The following is a 6,769-nucleotide window of genomic DNA, read 5'->3' as shown; positions in this document are numbered from 1 at the left end:
CTCCCAGGGCTGTACCTCACATCAGGTTATTGCTGTCACGCGGACATATGCGTCGCCGTGCCGAGCTTGTCCTCGCTGTCCAGGCTGCACCCAGTGCAGTGGTCTGCTGAATCTGATCATCGACTCCTTTCGCCATACGTAAAGTGGAGACAGTTGTCCGATCGGCGCCAACAGCAAACAAACCAAGCAAAAAAAAAAAAAAAAAAAAAAATTCCGAAAGCGGAAATTTATATTTCACGGGCTGTGATGAATGTACTGGTATCTAATTGATCGGTATTGTCCTTTTCAAGGTGCTTTGTAGAGGCAGGAAGAATTAGAGATGATACAAGTATATTATACAAAAAATAGAATAGAATATTTATTGTAAAGTATTGTAACAATAAAAATAATCACAAACAAACATCGACTTTTGTTTTTTCATCGATTCCCGACCAAGTACTACAGTAATAACAAGTACACTACACTAAAACTTCAAAATAGATTTACTCGTTTAGGCTGTTGCCCTATTACTTCAAACAGAGATAAAACGATTCCAGAAACGCAAAATGCAAAGCAGTAGTGAGAGTCCTGGTCTGACGAGGCCCTGAGGGACTGCGGTGAATGCTCTTGTGAATGGAGTATCGGGAAATCATTTCCCCACCGACTGCACGCCGGGTGAGGCGCCCTGCAGGAAGGAGGAGGGTGCGGCCTGGCAGAGGCCCAGCGCCCTGGAGCTGCAGGTGGGGCCGGAGGACACCCGGGCCGCCAGCCCGCGCGGCGTGAGGTGCTGCAAGGCGCAGTAGCCGGCCCCCGCGTCGTCCAGGTGGAACCACACGGACGAGGACGCCAGCGACTGAATGGGGCGCCGAAGGCAAACTTTGATGAAAATGAAAGTTGCATCACGCGACAAAGGGTGCGGCGGCCCTCGACTGGGGGGGGGGGGAGAGACTCGCTCGGCATTCGAATGCTCGGGGGTCAACGACAACAAAGTCGGTGCAAACAGGGGCCCACGCTGTAAAACAGGGCGCCTGCTGGGCGCCTTCGGCTGTACGGCTGCGAGTTGGAGCAAACATGGCGGGGCGCCCCGACAGTACTGTACAGTGGGTCAGAAGACCGGTGGAGGCGGTCAAAATCCCGGATGCCTTACAAGCTCCAGAGTCGCTAAATGGGACTCGAACCGAACGTTGGATTGCTCTCTGGTCGAGGAATCCATTGGTGGGGTCACACGATCAGTTCGAGCCCTGTTTCGCGGCTCCGGAGATCAAAACGTAGCTGTACTCACCAGACACGAGCACGTCCTGTCCGAGGCCGGCCGCAGCAAGAAGTACACGTGGTAGGCGGCGCCGTTGACGGGCGACGTGTGGCTCAGCGTCACGTGGCTCGCGTCGGAGGACACCACCTGCAGCAATGGGGACATTTTGGAACAGAGTGTACACTGGCGGGGCAGGGCGGTCGCGCGCGCCGACGGGGGAACGTACCCGGAACGAGGACCTGGGCAGCAGCACGTCCGTCCTACTGGAGTTGAGGATGGCGTCCCGGACGGCCGGGCACGGCGCGTCGTACTGCCTGGGGGCCACGAAGGGGGCGGTCAGGCCGAGGGGGGGGGGGAACAACACTGGCGGCTTTCGGACTGCAGTGTACTCACACCTGGACGGAGCAGGAGGCGGCCATGAGCGCGCCGACGGTGAGGGTGGCCAGGGCGGCGGTGAGGACGAGCGAGCAGCTCGGCACCAGCAGCAGCACCCAGCAGCACTGGCTGCGGCGCTCCCGCTCGCGCCCCGCCTCCGACAGGTCATCGTCGTCCTCCAGCAGGATGGCGCCTCCGGTGGACACTGCAGAAATTCAGGCACAGTTTAGCCAACACCGCCAACACACACGCAGAGCAAAACAAGTGTTGCCAAGATTTTTTCGTCCATGCTGTCTGATTAAACTGCCGTAACGTAAACTTTGGGAAAATTTTCAAATTTCTTTTCGTGATATTCAGAGCAGATGGCGCCATTTCCTTCATTGAAATTGAAACTAGAAAAATCCCCCTCCTAGAGGCAGTGAGCCATCTCCATGCCGAGTGGCAATTACCGACCATGGGCCGCGGATCTCGCCCGCCGCGGATTATCGCAGCTTGGCGCGCTGACGCGGACTGCCGCACTGCCGCCGCGCGGCTCAGATTGCCCGCCTGAGATTACCTGCCGCCCCGTTGCCGCCCCGTTGCCGCCCCGGCGCACCTGTCCGAGCCGAACAGCCGAACGCGCCACAGGTGCGGCCCAGTAATTAGCGGGCCAGCTGCCTCGCTGCACCTGCACCCTCACGTCACTCTGTCTCTCTCGCACCCGTGGGACGCCCGTATGAGTGCGAGAGAGACAGAGCGACGAAAACGACTGTCGGATAATGGGCGCGCTCCGTCTCACGCACGTTCCGCCTCTCTCGACGTTTTATACTTTTCCCCGCGCTGCTTTTTGTGGTCTGGCCCGGGTTTCGGATTTGGCGTTCCGTTGACCTGACTCGACTCACCCATGGGCCGGGCCGCGCGTGTAACAAACAACGACTGAGACCATTTTCCCGTCGCGATGATGAGGGGAGGGGGGGGGGGGCGCTCCGCTCGGCAAACACTGCGCTAACACGAGATAATGGGAATACCGGACACATCGGCCCGGCAGCGCGCCGCGCGCCGACGGTCCAGGGTGCAAGTTCGGCGGCGCGCAGCCTCCGTGCAACGGCTCGGCTCGGTCCGGCTCGGCTCGGCTCGGTCGGGCGTTGCGCGATGTGTCATCGCTGGAGCTCTATCTCCGTTATCGGCAGAACACCACCTCCCCCGGCTCACTCTGGGAAACGCTCGCGCACGATGTGGCGGGGAGGGGAGGGGCGTTCAGGGCCGGGGCACTGTCAATAGCCACAATTACCGCGCCGAGCAGGGCTGTAAAAGGCCACCGCGGCGCACGGCACGGCCAGAAAACGGCAGCGACTCACCGACACTCCCGGGTTTGACGGTTCGATGGCTCAATAACCCCACTGTGCGCCGCCACTGCCTAGGCTCACTGCCTGACTGTTCGTCCGGCCAGACAGACCGCCCGGCAGGTAGGCAACGCAGCCCGCTGCGCGCAGGGGAGCGCTCGCCTTGCCTACCCGCCGGGCGCTCACTGCCGCCGAGGAGGCTGTCGCTTAACGGCCACACCGAGGCAAAGAGGCAACCCAAGATCGTCCCTGGATCGGAAAAAGTCACGGAATCCGAAGCAGCCGGTTACTGATTCCGCCCGCGGCCGTGGGCAAAGGGGGAGGGGCTCTTCGTTGCGATATGGATGTCCGTTTTTCTCCCGGCTGGGGCATCCCAGGCAGCCAATAATCTTTGACGCACCTGGCCGCAGCCTGGAGCTGGAGCACAGACCCGACCACTACAATGTTTCCCCACCGCCCGAGCGGCAAACACTGAAACAGTCGGTGGCGGTGTCTGTCTCGCCACGCACTAGACAGCTACACGACGAGGCCACGACGAAAACGCGGCTGGTTTTCATTCAAAAGCCGGGATCCGAGGCAGTGTAGGGGAAGCTGAGCACCGCAGGAAGGGCGGCGGCTTCTCCAGGCTCCAGCCAGGCTCCAGCCAGGCTCCAGGTGGTGAGGCGGGGCACCGGGGAGCTGGCGCGCTGGCGGCTTACCTGTCTTGCGGTGGCGCTCCTCGGCGCCCTCCGGACGCAGCCTCTCTGACGCGCTGCCGGTGCCCCCGGGCAGCAGGACCTCCACCAGGCTGTCCTTGTCGGCGTCCATCATGGTGGCTGCGGCGGCTGCGGCCTGGCTGCGGTGGCGCGTCGGGTCCGGCGCACGCGGCGGCGCTCACTGCGCGCTCCAGTCCATACCGCCGGGCGGTGGCGGCGAGGCGGCGGCGAGGATGCACTATCAGATTGCTGCCGCCGGCGGGGAGGGGAGGTGAGGGGGAGGTGGCCGTCGACGACGTGGCCGCCGAGCACGCCGATCAGAGCGTCTCCTTGCTGGTCCTTGGACGCCGCGCGGCGGCCACTCAGCAGCACGACGGCGAGGCCAGGCACCCCGCGTTGGCGCCGCGTCCAAATAGGATGAGATACCGCGCGGTTTATGGGGCCCTCCCGCGAGCGCGTTTAGAGGGCGTGGGGCCGCGGGGCCGCGGGGCCGCGGGGCCGCTGGACAGGCATAAAGCGTCGGCGGCGTGGCGAGGCGTATAACCAGTCGCCAATCCCCCGTACTGCCCTTTCCCGTGTGACATTTCAGCGGCAACCGCGTAAGCCATAACCGGTGGGACTACCCCCACCTCCTCCTCTCGGTTCGTCTCGTGGTGGCCGTCACCCCCACCCCTTTCCCTTTGTTGACACTGGCTCCGGCCGGCCTGGCATATTGCAACCTTTGCGAACAAAAGACAATCACCCCGGCCATTCCGACGGCCAGGCCAGGCCGGCCGGCCCTCGCCCCGCCCCCCCCGCCCCCCCGCCCCACCCCGCCCCGCCCCGCCCCGCCCCGCCCCGCCCCGCCCCACCCGCCCCGCCCCACCCCGCCCCGAGCAGTCCATAGTCCGGCGGCGTGGTTGCCGTTGCCGCCGCTAGCCTTCGGGTGCCCATGCAACTCAAATTCCCCCCAAAAATCTTCTCAACTTTTCGTAAAAACCTTTTACTTGAATACAGAAAGCGCAAGCATTAGAGCCGCAAAATATTCTCCAGCCACCAACGCGCTGTGTCCAGATATAGATGACCCTCCCTCTCCTGCTCCTCCTCCTCCTCCTCCTCCTCCTCCTCCTCCTCCTCCGCGGCCGGAGCGCTCCTTCCCCCTCTAAGTGGATTCCGCCCTGCCGCACAGTGTACAGTCGCCGTGCGTACGCGACGGTACGCGGCCCGGCTCGACAACCCAATCAGCGAGGGAAATGCGTGAAATCTAATTTCGCAATCGCCGCGACAGAAAGAGAGGCGAAGAGCGGGCCGGGGGGAGGAGGGGGGGGGGGGACACGAATATCTGGCCGCCGCGGCCCGCTAATTATTGAAGGATCGGATAAGATTATTTGGCATGAGCTGACGGCCCGGCGCGGCGCCCCGACGCCCGGCGGGGCTGCCGAACGCTCAAAGAGGTGTGGCCGCCGCCGCCGGTTCGTTTTTTCCTTTTTATTCCGGAGCCAATTATTTATTTAATTCGTGGCGCGCGGAATCGATTGATACAACTTGAGCGAGAAAGCGGGGAGAAACCCTGCGGAAAATAAAGCACGAGGTGGAAAGAAAAAAATTGGGCGGAGGCGGAAGGGGGGGGGGGGAGAGAAAATAATTGAATGTAGCTGCATTCATGGAACATTTTATCTGTCGGCGTTGGCACGTCTCGGTCCGGGCCACAAACTTGCGAATATTTTTTTTTCTCTTCCTGCTTCTTCTTCATTTTAAGCTGCTGAGGTGCTACTTTTTCTTGAAGGAAGACAACTTGGACGAACATGGAACGGGGGAGAGAAAGTGGCGATCTCGAAGACCTCCCGCAGCACTCCGGGTTGGCCCGGGGCGGCCCGGGGCGCTTCACACTTCGACTCGGCCTTATTTCTTCTTATTAGCCGGAGTTTTCGACTCGGCAATACTAACGTTGTTTCCTCCGAGAAATTTTTAATCTTTTGGGGCTATTTAAAAACAACTTCTTATCCGCTCTTATCCGCTCACCGCGAGCAGCCTTTCAGTTTGCAGAACAAATTTCGGAATGTTTTTTTTCTTCGTCATCTGCTTTTTTTATAGCTCACACCGCACGTCGCGCGAGGGCATAACGCAATTATGACAGCGTGGAGACAAATGAGGACGGCCGAAGCGCACGGCTCGGCTCGGCTCGGCTCGGCCCGGCCCTTCGGCCCGCACGCGGGAGGGGCCGAATCACGACCACGGCGCGCGAGCGGCGCGAGCACGGAGCCGCGGCCGAACACGCGGAACACAATATCGGACAGGAGGAGTGCCACTTTGACAGCCTGTCCATCCTCATACACTAGTTCGGCCGGCTGGGGGCTCACGAAAGGGGAAACGGGGGAGGGGCTTCCGAAACCTCGAACACGACTACAGGATGCGCACAGTGCGTGGCAGTGCGTGGCAGTGCGAGTGGGAGAGGCGGGCTAGGCCCACTGCGGTGGGTGTGGCACGGCGGCCCACGGCGGGCATGGGCTGCGCGCTGTGCGGCTGCGGGGCGGCGCTGTTCCGGCCCAGCAGCTCGGCCGGGCCAGGGACTGGGGGCCGGGCGCCCCGAGGGGAGGGGAGGGGAGGGGAGGGGAGGGGAGGGGAGGGGAGGTTCAGAGGTGAAAGGGTCCCGGGGGAACTCGGGGTGGGGGAGCAGGGGGGCAATAAGGGCCACGGAGGGGCGCCACTCAGCGCTAAGATGGATGAGGACAAAAGCATTCTAAGAAAACATCCCCTCTCCCTCTCTCTCTGCCCCCCCCCCCCCTCTCTCTCTCTCCGAGCCGGCCGGCTCGTAATTCGATTGTGGGCGAGGCGCCCGGCGCGAGGCGTGGCGCGAACCCTCCGAAATGAAGCACAAGCACATCCTCGCACCTCGGCGGGGCAGGCCTGCGCGATGCCGTCCTCCGCGACGGCCTTCGGGACGGCCTTCCTGGCGCCCGGTCAGCCTGGGCCGCCCTGTGCCGCCCGGGGCGCATAATGCAAGCATTGTACCGAGCAGCACTGGTAATTAGACTGCGTGGCCGAGGCCTCGCCAACAACAACAACAACAACAACAACCAGAGCGAGAGCAGCAACAAGGTCCGCCCGGCCCGCACCTCCCGCGAGGCCGACCCAGGCCGACCGACCCAGGCTGGCGCGGCGCGGCG

Source organism: Thrips palmi, unplaced genomic scaffold (genome assembly GCF_012932325.1).
Source record: "Thrips palmi isolate BJ-2018 unplaced genomic scaffold, TpBJ-2018v1 HiC_scaffold_1, whole genome shotgun sequence".
NCBI classification, from domain to species: Eukaryota; Metazoa; Arthropoda; class Insecta; order Thysanoptera; family Thripidae; genus Thrips; species Thrips palmi.
The sequence above is the reverse complement of the archived record's forward strand: the minus strand, read 5'-3'. Positions refer to the sequence as shown.